General features: G+C 38.3%; 1 protein-coding gene across 10 annotated transcripts in view; it reads right to left on the reverse strand.

Moving 5' to 3' along the window:
- LOC138764513 (teneurin-3) overlaps window positions 1-17,250 on the reverse strand; it is a 4,541,667-nt gene that overhangs the window by 1,717,644 nt on the left and 2,806,773 nt on the right. For all 10 annotated transcript variants that reach the window (XM_069940598.1, XM_069940580.1, XM_069940589.1 and 7 more), the window contains one exon: window positions 14,814-14,866. The gene's annotated coding sequence lies outside the window, so the exon portion shown is untranslated. The remainder of the gene's footprint in view (window positions 1-14,813; window positions 14,867-17,250) is intronic.

Below are 17,250 nucleotides of genomic sequence, written 5' to 3' on the forward strand. Positions count from 1 at the left end.
GTACCTCCAAGACTACACAGCACACAAGGGGCCCCCAGGGCTGTGTGCTTAGTCCACTGTTGTTCTCTCTGCTGATCCACGACTGTGCAGCTAAACACAGCTCAAACCACATCATCAAGTTCGCTGAGAACATGACCGTGGTGGGCCTGATCAGTAAAAATGAGGTCAGTGTACAGAGATGAGGTGCAGTTGCTAACGGACTGATGCAGAGCCAACAACCTGTGTCTGAACGTTAAAAAAATACCAAAATAAATGGTTGTCAACTTCAGGAGGGCCCAGGCGGACCACACTCCACTGACCACCGTTGAGATCATTAAGAGTATGAAGTTCCTTGGAGTGCCCTTGGCAGAGTATCCCACCGGGTCCCTTAACACCAGCTCCATAGCCAAGAAAGCCCAGCAGTGCCTCTACTTCCTGTGAAGGCTGAGGCAAGTTCATCTCCCACCTCACTACATTCTACAGAGGATTTATCGAGAGCATCCTGTACAACTGCATCACCACCTGGTTTGGTACCTGTACTTCCTTGGATTGCAAGACCCCGCAAAAGATAGTGAAATTAGTGGTAAAGATCAATGGAGGCTCTCTTCTTACCATCTACAACACCTGATGCAGACGAAAGGCAATAAACATTGTGAAGGACTCCACACACCCCTCACATAAAGTGTTCTCCCTTCTGTCATCTGGTAGGAGGTACTACAATACTCAGGCCCTTATGTCCAGATTGGGCAACAGTTTTCTCCTCCAAGCCATCAACACAAGAATTCTCAAAACATTTGTGGTTAGTGTATCATGGACTGTTACTGTATAGATCTTAATATTTTAATATGTTTAACTTCTATTCTAACACATTTATGCAAATATGTTTCCTGGTCCTGGAGAAACACAATCTTGTCTTTACTGTGCGAGTATAGTATGAATAATAAATAAAGGTGACTTGACTTGATCAATCAGATAAATGAGCTGAAAAATGGTGGACAGATTTTGATTCAGACAAATGGAAGGTGTTGGATTTTTTGAGACACACCAAGGTAGGATATTAACAGTAAATGGCAGGGCTCTGGGGATTGTTGCAGAACAGAGAGTTCAAGGGGTACAGGAATATAGTTCCCTGAAAGTGTCAGGCCATTGAAAACAGGAGTTGGGAAATCCATGCTATAATTGTACAAGATATTGGTAAGGCCACATTTGGTGTAGAGTGTGCCAGTCTGGTTACCTTGCTGGAGGAAGGATAATTCCACAAAGATGAGTGTCAAATTCAGGGCCAGGATTCTTCACCTCTGAGGTGCAGCTTTACTCGCTGCACCACAGCTGTGCCTGCAAATTTTGCAAGTTTCTAAAGTAAGTAGAGATGTCAATATTGGTTTTGTGAAGTTGCCAAGCTTCTGTATTGGTGTATTGTGAGCCCAGAGGACCCCAAATCCCAGCAGCAGTAGATATTCACCAAGACAAATGGTTACTTAAACAAAAGTTGCTTTTAATTATCTTTAAACATGAAAACAGATTTATACTTTAACTTATCACTATTAACTTACTTTACCTAACTTAACCCCCTTCTAATTCTAAGCACACATGTATGTAATGTGTGTTTAAGTTCAGAAAAGTTATTTGGTTCACAATCCAATCTCACTTCTCATTCCTCCAAATTCACTGGTTGCAAGCAATTCTTATACTGTGCACAGAATTTAACATGCGTAAAGTTCACCAGGCTTTGGTGCTCAAAAGGTAAATGGTTACTGCTCAGGAAGGTTCTTGTTGGTTATCAGAGAGAGAGAGAGATGTGTTGTTCAAGGACATCCACAACTGAGGTACTTCCATTAGTCACCTCAGTGTCTTGTTGACAAAACTTGCCCCATCATGGTTCTCCAGATGATAACCTCTTTCTTTCAGGTCATCGCAGAGTTCCTTTCTGTTTCTCTTATTCCAAGTGAAACATTAGACAGCCAGTCCTCTCCTCTTGCATGAACCACAAGGACTTTGACGAGGCTGTCTTCCAAAAGCTTGGCAGCTTGTCCTGTTTCAGTTCCAGCAATGTCTGCTGGCTGACACTGTCAGAGGCTCTGCTATCTCTCTCTCTCTCTCTCTCTCTCTCACACACACACACACACACACACACACACACACACACACACACACACACACACACACACACACACACACACACACACACACACACACACACACACACTGAGACTGAGAGAAAGCCTGTTTGACTCTATGCTTGTAAAACTACATGACCCTCTTACAAAAGCAAAACTCTCCTGCAGACAATAACGTCTCCAGCCTGCTCTTTCATCTGTTGCCATTAGTGATGTCTCTGGAGCACTCTTCAAAGCTCTTGCAAAAAGGTGTGAGAAGCCACTATGTCTCCAGTATTTCAAATACGATCTATTTTGAAGTGTTTGTATGTGACCTACTCTATCAAACTTTTCCCAATTTATCTCCCAAAAACATTTCTATATACTCTGTCACAGGTGCAACAAACAGCAAACTTAACTGTTAGAGGCCTGAAAGGGAAAAAGATTGTAAACTTTCTTTCATTTACTGGTTGTTTAGGCTGAGCAAATGACTGAAGCTCCAAATTTCTCCAGCTCTAAAACACAACAGCAAGCCTTTGCATCACACACCTCACCTTGCTCCATGCACTATCCAGTATTTAACTGAGGGCCATTACTGATGAGGAGCCCTGCTCAAATCATTCTAATAGTGACCAGTGACCTGTCAGAGACAGTGCCACCGATCCATTAAATTCACCAACATTAATACAATAAGTTCAATACAAGTCGATGCAATGAGCTCAATGGCCTTGGAGCAGCTGTCACATGGATATATGGTATTATTTAACCTCCTCTAAATGGGCTGCAACTGAACTATGGCCTCCTCCAAACTCATCCAGTCTTTAAAACAAAAGAAATCCAATCCACCAGATTGTACTGCTGGTCAAACCCCTTTAATTATCTAAAATATCTTTGGCCCCAGAATCATGGTTTCTTCTTCTGAGATATATATTCAACAATGACAGATGTTTCCAGGGATGATAGGTGTTAGAGTTGACATTTCCACTGTTCTTTGCCCAAATTCTTGGAAAATTCTGGTGGCATTCATTATTTAGTTGACATTGTTTTGTGTTCAGTATTGAATAGCTGCGTGTGATATTGTCAAATGGTTGATAGTGAACTGACAACATGTGCCTATTTCCATGAACTTTGAACTTGGCTGCACAGTACAAGTCCTTCAGCCCTTGATATTTTGCCAACTGCTGAAGATCCAACTGCGCTGGGTAGGTCACGTCTCCAGAATGGAGGACCATCGACTTCCCAAGATCGTGTTATAAGGCGAGCTCTCCACTGGCCACCGTGACAGAGGTGCACCAAAGAAGAGGTACAAGGACTGCCTAAAAAAAGCTCTTGGTGCCTGCCCCATTGACCACTGCGAGTGGGCTGATCTCACCTCAAACCGTGCATCTTGGCACCTCACAGTTCGGCGGGCAGCAACCTCCTTTGAAGAAGACCGCAGAGCCCACCTCACTGACAAAAGATGAAGGAGGAAAAACCCAACACCCAACCCCAACCAACTAATTTTCCCCTGCAACCGCTGCAACAATGTCTGCCTGTCCTGCATCGGACTTGTCAGCCACAAACGAGCCTGCAGCTGACGTGGACATTTACCCCTCCATAAATCTTCGTCCACGAAGCCAAGCCAAAGAAGAAGAAGATAGTAAACCTACTCCACACCAATCTAATTTTTCGCTGCCTGAAACCCTTTATTTCTCTTATGTCCATGAGTCTCTCCAAGATTCATTTGAATGTCCCTGCTGTAGCAGCCTCCACCACAACCTTTGGCAATGCATTGCAGGCACCTACTTCTCCGTGTAAAAATCATACCTCTGACATCTCCTCTAAACTTTCATCCACTCACCAAAACAGAGGTCCCCTGGTATTTGCTATCTTCATCCCAGGAAGATAATGATAAGGTGAAGAGAAGATTATTCATTGCCTCTTATCTGCTGCACAGTATTACCTTGATCATAATCACTGCAAAAGGCTCGACGATGTTTTAAGATAATGGAAAAAAAAATCTAGTTGGCCTCTCAGCCTAATGCTCAAAATATTCCCTCTGACAATAATGTGCAAAATACCAAATCAATACAGCATCTTTTTTCTCTTTTTAATTATTTTCATCGAGTTTAACATTTAAACGTACAAAATTTTAAGAAAGAAAACACGTAACATGTCATCTCATGTGTGAAACGAGTTAGGAATTAATCATAGATTAATTAATCAATAGATTAATTCCTAACTTGTTTCACGTGTGGATTAAGGAACTGTTTAATATTGTTCCATCCTTTTGTGTACTTGTATCTATTTGAGATGACTTGTTACGTGCTTTTCTTAAAATTCTGTATGCAAGTATAAACCCATATTTACCTAATTAATCCAAATAAAACAATGGATGAAAAGAAAAAAAAGGAAAAATAACAAATAAAACCCCAAAAAACTAAATCTAATCTACCCCTCCCTCTAATCAAGATTACCTTGTAAAAGAGAATTTATGGACTGGATAGCGACCTCCAGATGTTGGACAGAACCTCTGGAACATTCAAAATTCTTAATTCTTCCAATCACGATAGCATTCTATGAATGGACTCCACATCTTTACAAATTGAAACTTTCTATCTTTAATGTTGTATCTAATTTTCTCCAAGCTTAACTAGGACATTATATCACGTAACCACTGTATATGGGTAGGTGAAGAATCATCTTTCCATTTCAATAAAATTGCTCATCTGGCTATCAATGTGGTAAAGGCAAAACCTTTCTCCTGAGTTGCAGACAGAAGCATATCTGGTTCACATGAAAAATCAAGCAAAGCAATTAACAGACATGGTTCTATTTTAATCTAAAAAAAATTGTTGATGAAGTTTGGAAAATGTCTTTTGAAATTTGGGCATTCCCAAAACATATGGATCAGAGAAGCTTCAAAAAAAATTGCATATCTCACATAGCGGATCAATATCTGCATAAAAATGAAGTAATTTAAGCTTGGACATATGTGTTCTATGTACCACCTTATATTATAATAAGCAATGCTTTGCACAAAATGAAGAACCATTAATCAAGCTGAGAGTAGAGAACCAATCTTCATCTGAAAAGGTTATGTTCATATTTTGTTCCCAATCATTCTTAATCCCAGCCATTGAGGCTGATCTTAAATCCAATACATCATTGTAGCAAACATATGATATTAATCCACTATGAATTAGAAAGCACAAGTTAAAAAATGAATCAAGAATATCAGTATTTGAGATTCAAGGAAAATCAGAAAGCTTGGACTGAACAAAATGTCTAACTTACAGATATCTAAAAAAATTTGTTAAAAAGATTAAATTTGGCTGATAACTGTTCAAAACAGGCAAAGTCATCTTAAATAAAAGGATCGTTATAACTTTGGGCATCTAATCTCTACCATTCTTTGAAACCTACGACCAGCAGAGACAGCTGAAAAAGATAATTATCTATAATGGGACCAGCCAGAGAAAGACCACTTCTAAATTGACCCCATATTCTCAAACCTATTTCTCATTAATATAACCAGATAATCATATAACAATTACAGCACGGAAACAGGCCAATTTGGCCCTTCTAGTCCACACTGATCCAAGTACCCTCCTCTAATCCCACTTAACAGCACTCTGCCATATCCCTCCATCCCCCCCCATCCATATACTTATCCAACTCTTTCTTAAATGACAATATTGACCATGCCTCCACCACCTTTCCCGCAAGCCCATTCCACACAGTAACCACTCTCTGAGTAAAGAAGTTCTCCCTCATGTTACTCCTAAACCTTTGCCCGTCAACTCTCAACCCATGACCTCTTGTATCCATCTCTCCTACTCTCAATGGGAAAAGCCTTTCCACATCAACTCTATCTATCCCTCTCATTACCTTAAACACCTCTATCAAATCCCCTCTCAGCCTTCTATGTTCCAAGGAATAAAGACCTAATTTGCTCATTCTTTCCTTATATTGCAGATGCTGAAACCCAGGCAACATTTTTGTAAATCTCCTCTGCACACTCTCTAAATTGTTAATATCCTTCCTATAAATCGGTGACCAGAACTGCACACAGTACTCTAAATTTGGCCTCACCAATGCCTTGTACATATTCATCATTACTTCCTAACTCCTATATTCTATGCACTGATTTATATAGGCAAGCATACTAAAGGCCTTCTTCACCACCCTATCCACATGCACTCCTAACTTCAGGGAACAATGCACCATTTTTCCTAGATCTTTCTGCTCCACTGCATTCTTCAATGTCCTCCCATTTACCACATATGTCTTGCTTTGATTATTCTTTCCAAAATTAAGCACCTCACACTTATCAGCATTAAACTCCATCTGCCATCTTTCTGTCCATTCCTCTAAGAAGTTTGAATCCCTCTGCAATCTTTGAAAACCCTCTTCATCATCCACAATTCCCCCTATTTTAGTTTCATCTACATATTTACTAATCCAATTTACTGCCCCATCCTCCAGATCATTAATATATATGACAAACAGCAACAGTCCCAATATCGAACCCTGAGGTACACCACTTGTCACCGGCCTCCATCCTGACAAACAATTATCTACTACTACTCTCTGGCACCTTCCTTCCAGCCACTGTTGAATCCATTTGTCTATCTCCAAATTAATACCCAAGGACCTAGCCTTCCTAACTAACCTCCCATGCGGAACCTTATCGAAGGCCTTACTGAAGTCCATATAGACAACATCCACTGCTCTACCCTCATCAGCATTCCTAGTCACCTTTTTAAACAATTCAACAAGATTGGTCAAACACAACTTTCCATGCACAAATTTGTGTTGAGTGTCCCTGATCAGACCCTGTCCCTCCATATACTTATATATACTATCTCTAAGAACGCTTTCCATCAATTTATCTACCACAGACGTCAATCTTACAGGCCGATAATTGCTAGGCTTGCTCCTCAAACCCTTTTTAAACAAGTTCATGAACCACATGTGCAACACGCCAATCCTCTGGCACTATGGCCGTATCTAATGACATTTGAAAAATCACTGCCAGAGCTTCCGCTATTTCCTCACTAACTTCTCTCAAGGTCCTGGGGAAAATCCTGTCAGGACTTGGAGACTTATTCACCTTTATATGTTTTAAAAGCTCCAGTACTTCCTCTTTCTTAAACACTATAGTCTCCATATATACCCCCTTTGCTTCCTTTACCCTGCACAGTTCAATATCCTTCTCCTCAGTAAATATTGAGGAAAATAAATTGTTCAAGACCTCCCCCATCTCTTTTGGCTCCACACACATTTGTCCTTTCTGATTCTCTATTGGACCAATTTTATCTCTCACTTAATGGATTATGTGTCAATTTAAAAAAAGGAAAATAGTAAAAAATAGCCTAAAATTTCCAGCATAGAAGTATTTTTGGAAAACTTCAGTTCCATTTCTACCCAAGAGGGGCGATTCATTGACTTATCCAAATGTAATAATAAAAGTGAATTACATATATTAATCGCCCAATAATAAAATCTAAAATCTGGAAGTGATAATCCTCCATTCCTTTTCATCTTTTCTTAGCTATCCTATCTGAAATCTCCATCTTTGATTCGTGAATACATTTTCGAGAAGCCTGGTGAATAGGAAGACCTACTGTTTCGCCTCATCAAAGTAATCACCAAGGACTTAACTGTCGTTAGTATCCATAAGAAGTGATTGAATTTTCTATCTTAAATTCTAATTACCATGATTAAAAAATTGTAATAAAGCAATAGATTATCCACAATAAAATTAACTGTAATTTGTCATGCCTTATAAATCGTGTATTATTGCAGCATGAGAGCACACCTGCATAGTTCAGCTATACATTTATTCTGAAGTTTAATATCAAGGTCGATAATTTTAGAGGCAGGTTTTTAATTGTAATAAAACACAGTTGACAATGTACATTTAAGAAAATATTGGATTTTATAATTGTTGGGAGAATGCAATTTTATGAATAATTTGTTACACTTAATGTAGTAAATAATGGGTCATGGATGCCAAGAAAATTAACCAGCTGTAAGACATACGATTTTGGGAAGTGTCGGGTGTCCACACACGTGTCATCAAGTAAGAAAGTCCAAGATGCACTGAAGATAAGTGTTGATGAATCAACCTCAATCCCAGCTTGGTTTCAATTCACTGCACATTACCTCTGGCCCTCAGCTTTACTCCATGGAGGCTAACTCTCATGCATGGTGATGGCTCACTGGCCATGTGGATGATGCTAGGTGCCGTACTTACCTGACCCTGTTTGAATCATTGGTTGATGTTTGAATGCATTTGAAGCCAACTTTTTTTAAATTTCATCGAGGTCTTTTCATTCTTTCAACATATTTTGAGGATTTCAACTGCCCTTGATAATCAGAGATATTTAAGAACTGTACAGCCTTGACAGTCCATGAATTATCAAAGGAGATTGGGAAATTTTGGAAAGGAAACTTGGGATGTCCAACCTGAGGCCTCCTTACAATCCAGAAGCTCTTTCACCTCTTTGGGTCCTTATTGTCAAAAGAAGGTCAGCTCGATTTGCTCTCTGAACTCAAAAACCCATCCACTAAAGCTAGGCCCACCATTCAGTCTGATCATGGCTGATCTGACCAAAGCCTCATCTCCTCTTCGCTGCCCCTTAAACCTTGGATCTTTCAAACACACACCTGGTTCCTCCTTAAATATTCCCAATGATTCTACAGCCAACACACGAGGCAGTTCTGGGTTGTCCAAAACCAGGCTGGTTTTGAAATGAAAAATGAAAGTTCCACCTGAGCATCATGTGATCTCCTAGCAGATGGTGGTGTTTTCATGCTGGAGGAGTCGGAGCATAATTCTCAGCCGTCATAGGTATGCAGCAGAAACAATTACCTTTATCTCATGGACTCTGTTTCTGTCTCTTTCTCTCTCTCCCTCCCCCTCTCTCCCTTCCTCCCTTTCTCTCTCTCGTGCTCTGAATGACTAAATAATTGTAATCCTATAGATGGGTTTTTTCCCCCATCAAACATATGTCAACTGAATTTGGGATTGCAGTCAAATTTGATCTGAAGGCTGTTACACGTGGATAAAGATGATATCAATGAACAATGTCAATCTAAGGCCTAAAGCAAGACAGATCAGACTTATTAGCATGAGTAAATATAATCGTAGCAAACTTGGTTTGCAATCCAAATCAGCACATAACACATTTTGATACAAACTTTTCAATAGGCCTGGGTCAAACTTTCAATCAAAGTTTCCAACATTTTCTGTCAGTTAAGTTAGTTTTACTAAAAATGACCAAACTTTTCACTTATTTGTAAATCTGTACAGAATAGTACTTGCGGATGCTTGTGCGAGCACCAATAAATAATAGAGTAACCCCAAGAGTCTCATCCTGAGAGTTCCATTTTGCACAGACATAGTGACTCCAAATTCACGGTTCCCATTAGCTTTGAGTTATGATCTATCTTGACCTCTGAAAGTAAATCCTTCAGAAAAATATTTCCCTTTAACAGTGACAAAAGAGAGGAAATACTCATCCTATTAAAGCTGATTTTCAGTGATAAAATAATGCAATGTTCTAACTCTTCCTTCAGATTTGAGGCAAAACTGCTGATGATTAACGTAACACTATATAGAGATTTGGAAATACATATATATAGATTTGGGAATGTGCCATTATGAATGCAATATTTGAATCATCATTTTACCTGATTTCTAATCACACGACATTCTCAATTAATTATTGGTTATTCACCACAGCAATTGAAAGCACATAAAACGAGCCACCTATAATCATTTGCCCTCTCTGTTCTCACCAGTGAGGTCCAACATCCTTATAGTCAGTGATAGCATAGCCTGACAATTAGAAAACAGACACAAGGGATTGAAAGAAATATATTTAGAACATTATCAATCTTCTCCATAACAATCTAACTCATCAAGAGTTCACACCCACAACTCTCTATTTTTCAATGCTATTTTACCAACCTCTACTACCAACCCCAGCAATGCTTTCCAGGCACACACCACTCAGAAATTTGAAAACAAAATCAGACCTCTGACATCTCCACTAAACTTTTCTCCACTCACAGATTGCAGCATGGTTGGTGTAGCAGTTAACACAACGCCCTTACAGCACCATGGATCTGGACTGGACTGGGGTTCGAATCTCACACTGTCTGTAAGTTTGAACGTTCTCCCCGTGTCTGTATGGGTTTTCCCCAAGGGCTCCAGTTTCCTTCCACCATTCAAAATGTACCAGGGGTGTAGGTTAATGGGATTTAAATTGGGTGGCACTGACTCGTGGCCTGTTACTGTGCTGTATGTCAAAATTTTAAAAATAAAATAAAGATGTCTGGTATTTGCTATTGTCGCCCTGGGAAAAAGGAGCTGGCTATCCACTCTATCTAAGCCCCTCATAGTCTTATGTATTTCCATTGTCATCTCTCATTCTTTGCCTTTCCAAAGTGAAAACCCCTAGCTTGGTCAACCGTGCTTCATATGACATTTGTTCCAATCCAGTAAACATCCTGGTAAATCTCCTTTGCACCCCATCTAAAGCATCGACATCCTTTCTGTCATGTGGGGAACCAGCACAGAATACAATACTCTAAATATGGTCCAACAAGATATTTATAAAACTGCAACATTACCTCATGGAACTTGAACTTAATCCCCTGACTAATTAAGCCCAGCACACCATATACCTTCAAACCACCCTCTCAGCATGTATGGCAATTTTGAGGGGTCTAAGGACCTGGACCCCCAAGATCCCTCCATTCCTCCACACTGTTAATATCCCACCATTAACCATGTACTCCACCTTCAAGTTTGACCTTACAAGCTGCTTCACCACATTTATCCAGATTGAACTCCATCTGCCACTTCTCTGCCCCACCTTACATCCTGTCTTTATCCAGTTTGTCTTCAACAACCTTCTACACCATCGGTAACACCTTCAACCTTTGTATTATCTGCAAACTTACTGGATTCTTCACCCAATTAAGTTATAAAAATCAAAGAGCATGTGTCCCAGAACAAATCCATGCAGAAGTGTGTTATTCTGGCTCCACCAAAACTTCTCAATTTACAAAAGGATTGCTTTCCCACAAAATGCTTCTTTAAGCAAAAATTTGTTAATTGAAAATTTATTCATATCACAGCAAATATTCTGATATTCTGAAGCTCAAGAATCTCAGTAAAAACAATTAAATAAACCAATGCAACAATTTGAAATAATAATGTATAATTTTATTGAAAACCAGATCTTAATTTAATAAAAACAAATATTATGCAGTCTTTCAGGATTACTGGGATAAATGAAACATACAAAATCCTGAATGGTTTTGAACTGACTTTGACTATTTAAGATAGTATTTCTCTGAGGGGATCATGAGCCTTTGAAACCCTTGACCTCAATGGGCAGTGGAAGTTGAAGATCTGGGACTGCTGGGGAGATGGAAATTGCATATTGTTAAAACCATGGACTGACCTTTTGGTCTGTGGAGTGTCATCATAAAGGATGGATGCTGCTGGGAACTCTGTGTGACTTGTGGTGCAGCTGGGTCATGCTGTGCAGACAGAGAGAGAATGAAATGCACAGAACAGCATTTGGAGCGGCGGAGACCAACCAGGAGAGCTGTGTGAAAGGCAGATGCCTCTTAAGATAATGAAGGGTTAAAAACCACAATTTGAGAACCGAGGGAAGTCATCTAAGAAGGCCTTGGAAAAGGATAAGTAAGCTTACGGCAACTCAACATCCGTCATTAATCTCTCCAATGTTCAATACCATGTCCTTTTGTTATTCAGTTGGGGAACGGAATTGGGGCATTGAGCTTTGAGATTGAATTCTGTGGACTGTGTTTCCGGACGGACACTTGACTGACTGACCTGAATTTTTTGGGGATTTTTCTTTTTTTGAATATTGGGCACAGACTGGAATGGTCTGCGTTAATTTTTACACACACACTCTTTATGAAGATATGATATTTGTATATTTGTTGTAGTGGGGTTAATTGGGTTAAGACCTTATATAGTTAATCGTCATTAATAAATTTAGAGTTGAGATTTGGTCTTTTGAATTGCGTCATCTGTTGCTGCTGGGTTGGGGTGTAACAATATTGTCTATGGCATTTTTAACAACAGATAGAATTGGAATACTGCAGGTGTTGATTACCTTTGAACTGATTGCTCTCCAGCCTTTATATGATTATCTGTGCATATGTCACATTACCACATGCCTGGAGAAGTCAGATGGGACACCCTATGGAAGATAGTTAAGTTCCTTGTCTGTTTGTGCAACTGTAAGTTGTTGTGATATGAAGTTGCATTGTTCAAGTTGTCGAATGAAAAGATCCTTACCAATTTGACATTAATACATTCAGGAACTAAAATGCTCAGGGCAATGCTTGCCTTCATGGCTTTTACACGTGGACTAATATGCACAACTAAACGTTTTCTGGACATATTGCTCCTGTAAGTATAAATGCTTGTACAGAATATTGTTTCTTGCAAATGAGCACATAAAGTCAGCTTTCGGAAAATGACTGATTGACATGTAATAGCTGGACCATAGCCTCCAATGCAGGGCTTATGTTTTTCGAGGGCTGGTGTAATTTCATTTTGTGCTTTGACTGCTACAAAGGAAATTGCAAATGCAGGTCTTTCAATTCTTTGCTCACAGTGCATTCATACTGAATTTTGTTAAACTCTATTCTGCTATATTGAAGGATGCTGTCCAGCTAGTTTACAGATGCTAACGATGATTCCTTTCTATCTGTTCCCTAATGATCATTCCAGCTGAAATAGATTCATCAGTTGAGGGAAATACATGCTGAAGAGTCAATAGCATTAAAGCAAATTCAGAAAGATTAAGTTAAATGTTTATAAATCAAAGGGTATACTTATTGCAAACCAAAAACTAAGCATGTATCTTTGCGAAAACTGTACACTTATTAAGCTTGACAAAACTTGGAATTTCCCCAATGTCTCATATATAAAGTGAATTCTAATGAGCTTGCTTCATACTCGGTTAAACAATTTGCATATACTCATGATCCACAGTCCTGTGTAGCTATTTGTAAATCCTGCATAATTATGATAATATTTGTTATATTTATCACATTACAAAATGTCTAAAATATTAAAAATACCACAGATAGTCATTATAAGGTAGTTTCTTTTGACCTGGAATCAATAAAACCGCTATGGTTAACTTCAATTTCACCTCAGTAAATCCATTCAAAGTAATTATAATGCGTGGTCTGAAATGACACATCAATTTAAATGCAATATATAATATAATACTTGTATATTTTATGCAAAAAAAAATTCATGCTTCTTTTCCTAACATCGAAAGCAATGTGAAAAATGTAAATGTGCCAAAATCTTTGTAAGGAAAACAGATTATATTTTTCTATCCTGCAGAGTTTTTTTTAATCCAGAGTTGCTGGATACGAGATCGATATTTCAATTAATAAAATAGCAATGCATAAATTTCACCCAGCAATTCAATAAATGTATCCATCGAGTTATTTTCCACTGAGTTGCCATCTATGGGTTTAAATATTCAGATCTATGGTAAAGTTAATCTCATTTGAAGGGGGATTACACTGAAATTCCAACCAATGTAAGGGCTCTTCTTATGGCTGAAGCAATTTGTTAACAGTATCTGAAGAATACATATTTGTTTGGACTAAGAGAAAAAAAAGATTTCCCTAAATCTGCAGCCCTTCAATAATTCTATGTTCAGGAGAGCAGGGATAAAAAGGAAAGGTAATGTCATGGGTTAAGAGTGAATGGGGAAAAGTTTTGGGGGGGAATATGAGGGTGATCTTCTTCAGATAGAGAGTGGTGGGAGTGTGGAATGAGTTGCCAGCTGAAGTGGTGAACCTGGGCTCAACTTTAACATTTAAGAAGAATATGGAGGTATATGGACAAAGTGAAGGTCAGTGGGACTAGGCAAAAAAAATGGTTTTGAACAGACTAGATGGGCCGAAGGGGCCTGTTTCTGTGCTGTATGGTTCTATGGTCAATTTGTTAGCTCAGTGGTTAATTGTGTCTTTTGTTAATGAATTGATTGTACCAGCAAAGGTTCAATTGAGGATCACTTGCTGGACCTCTCAGTGTGTAGGGTTCTGAGGATGATGTTTACTGAAAATGGCCAGAATTGAAGGACCAAATTAAACTCTCTACAGCTGTAAATATACAGAGAATTTGATCATGGGAAGGGTCATGTTTGAACTAAGAGGCAAATATTAAGTTCCAGCAATGCCTTGCTTGTCCTCCAAAACAGATGGAAGCAAATGACAATTGGGTTCCATGCTCCAAGGTCAGAAAGAGAAAAGATAGCCAGGATCCTATTGCTGGTAACTGTTTGAGCATTTTAATCTTGGTATGTCTATGGGCACCCAAAGAAACAGGGTAAGCAAATATCAGTTCTCACTGAATATATTGCAGTTGAGAATAATTGACATTTTGGCAAAGTACAAGAGAACAAGCAGGTATTTGGGGTGCAAAGACAAGCAAAAGATCAGTTAATATTTTGATCAAATTGAAGGGAGAAGGATCAGCATAGAGAAAGTTAAGAAGCATTGTATTTGATTTCCTTCTCTTTACCATCAATTTGACCAATGATCTTCCAGCTAAAAAATTAATTTTCAAAATAAAGATTCAAGAATCTGAAGGAGGGTTACAGAGATCAGGGCAACTGAGCACCTCAGCCAATACATTCATTAAATTAATGTAAGAAAGCATTGTTTACTCACAGGACTGGTGATGTATCGCTGTGCCTTTCCCAAATCTTTCACGCAGCACCAAACTGAAATACAAGGCAAACATATAAATATTTAGAATTTAGTTCATTTGTGCCTCCAACCATTAGTCAATGTGACTATTACAGAAGTAATCACCTGAGAGAGTGAGTTTGCACTTGTCTCTCAGATTTACAGTTATTTTGTTAAATGTCCTGGGAATGGAGAAAGAATTACACATGCAGATGTTGATGGAGCATATGTGAAGGAGTACAGTGTGGAAAAATATTTTCTTAATTAGCTTTGTTTCAATAATTATATACAATTTAGCAAATCTTCCAATGCAGAAGTAGAAAACAAGTTCTGAAAATTAGTAAAAAATGCAATGCTGGAGAAACTCAGCAGGTCAAGCAGTGTCCTTTATCTAGCAAAGATAAAGAAACCAATGTTTCGGGCATTCAAGTTTTGGTTTGGGTGCCTGCCTACATTTTGCTCATACCTTGATGAAGTGCTCAAGCCTGAAATGTTGGTTATGTATCTTTTGCTCTGCTATATGAAATACACTGTTCGATCTTTTGAGTTTCTCCAGCATTTTGTGTTTTTAACATTGATCACAGTGTCTGCAGACTTTTGTGTTTCACTGCAGTGGTCAAATAAATAGGTTTTTAAAAAAAATCACATCAACCATTTTAGGAGTTTAACGCAGCAAAATTGACCCTATGGAAAAAAGGTTATAAATTTATTTTAGAATATCCAGCTGTGCTTAAAATAGTTATCCCGGGGCAGCAAAGCAAACTTTTCTTGGATTCAGAAAAAAGCACGAAAATTTGCAGAACGCCTACAAAACAGACAGAGAGATGAAGAGAAGTAACAAGAACAAAAATGACAACAAACTATATATAAAGAAGAAGAATAAAGTATAAGTAAGAACTAAGAAGGGAAAGAAAGGGAAGAAAGAAAGTAAGGAGGGAATTAAGAGAGTGAGCTTTGTTATATATGAAGATTAAAATCTTTTCTGGGGGGCTGGGTGGGGAAGAATAACAGCCACTGCGAAATCAGTTGATGCTTGCGAGCGGATTCGCAAATCCAAATGGAGAGGGGAGATGTGGTTGCCCGACAAGGGACAACGGGCAACTCAGAGAGGGGAGGGACTATTGAGGTTAAAGGAATTTTAGATATGGGAAGAGTGGAAATATTTTATGTTTTAGTAATGTTGTCTTATAATGTGTTCAAAAAAAGAAAGCAGAAATGGATAAGAAGGGAAGGTGGTGATGAGGAAATGGAAAGGAAAGATAAACAAAGAATGAAATGGCCATGTTGAACTATATGACTTTAAATATTAACAGAATACATAACCAAATCAAAAGGAAGAAGCTGTTAAATTTACTGAAGAAAGAAAAAATTGATATAGCATTCGTGCAAGAAACACATCTAACTGAAGTGGAACACAAGGAATTAAAGAGAGATTGGATAGGACATGTAACAGCAGCATCATATAATTCAAAAGCCAGAGGAGTAGCTATATTAATCAATAAAAATGTACCAATAAAAATAGAAGAGGAAATAATAGATCCAGCAGGGAGGTATGTAATGATAAAGTGTCAGATATATTCAGAATTTTGGAATTTATTCAATGTATATGCACCTAATGAAGAAAATCAAAAAATTATGAAAGATATCTTTTTGAAGATCATAGATACGCAGGGAATATACTAATAGGAGGGGATTTTAACCTTAATTTGGACTCAAACACTGGATAAAACTGGAAAAAAGACTAACAGAAAGAACAAAGTAACCAAATTTATAATTAAATCGATGCAGGAAATGCAACTTTTGGATATATGGAGGAAACAACACCCAAAGGAAAAGGAATATTCATATTATTTGGGTAGACATAAAACATACTCAAGGATAGACCTATTCCTGTTATCAGCCCATATTCAAGGAAGAGTTAAGAAAATGGAATATAAAGCTAGATTGTTATTGGATCACTCACCACTGTTATTGGCAATAGAGCTGGAGGACATCCCACCAAGAATGTATAGATGGAGATTAAACTCCATGCTACTTAAAAGACAGGATTTTAGAGAATTCATTGAGCGACAAATTAAAATGTACTTTGAAATAAATACGGAATCAGTGAAAAATAAATTTATACTATGGGACTCAATGAAAGCATTCATCAGAGGACAGATAATAAGTTATGTAACTAAGATGAAGAAGGACTACAATCAGGAAACAGACCAGTTGGAAAGGGAAATAACAAATACAGAAAAAGAATTAGCAATAAAGGAAGATACAACTAAGAAGAGAATTGACAGACAAGAAAATAAAATATGAAACACTACAAACATATAAAGTGGAGAAGAACATAATGAAGACAAAACAGAAATATTATGAGCGAGGAGAAAAAATGCACAAAATACTAGCTTGGCAGCTTAAGACAGAACAA

Source organism: Narcine bancroftii, chromosome 1, assembly GCF_036971445.1.
Source record: "Narcine bancroftii isolate sNarBan1 chromosome 1, sNarBan1.hap1, whole genome shotgun sequence".
NCBI classification, from domain to species: Eukaryota; Metazoa; Chordata; class Chondrichthyes; order Torpediniformes; family Narcinidae; genus Narcine; species Narcine bancroftii.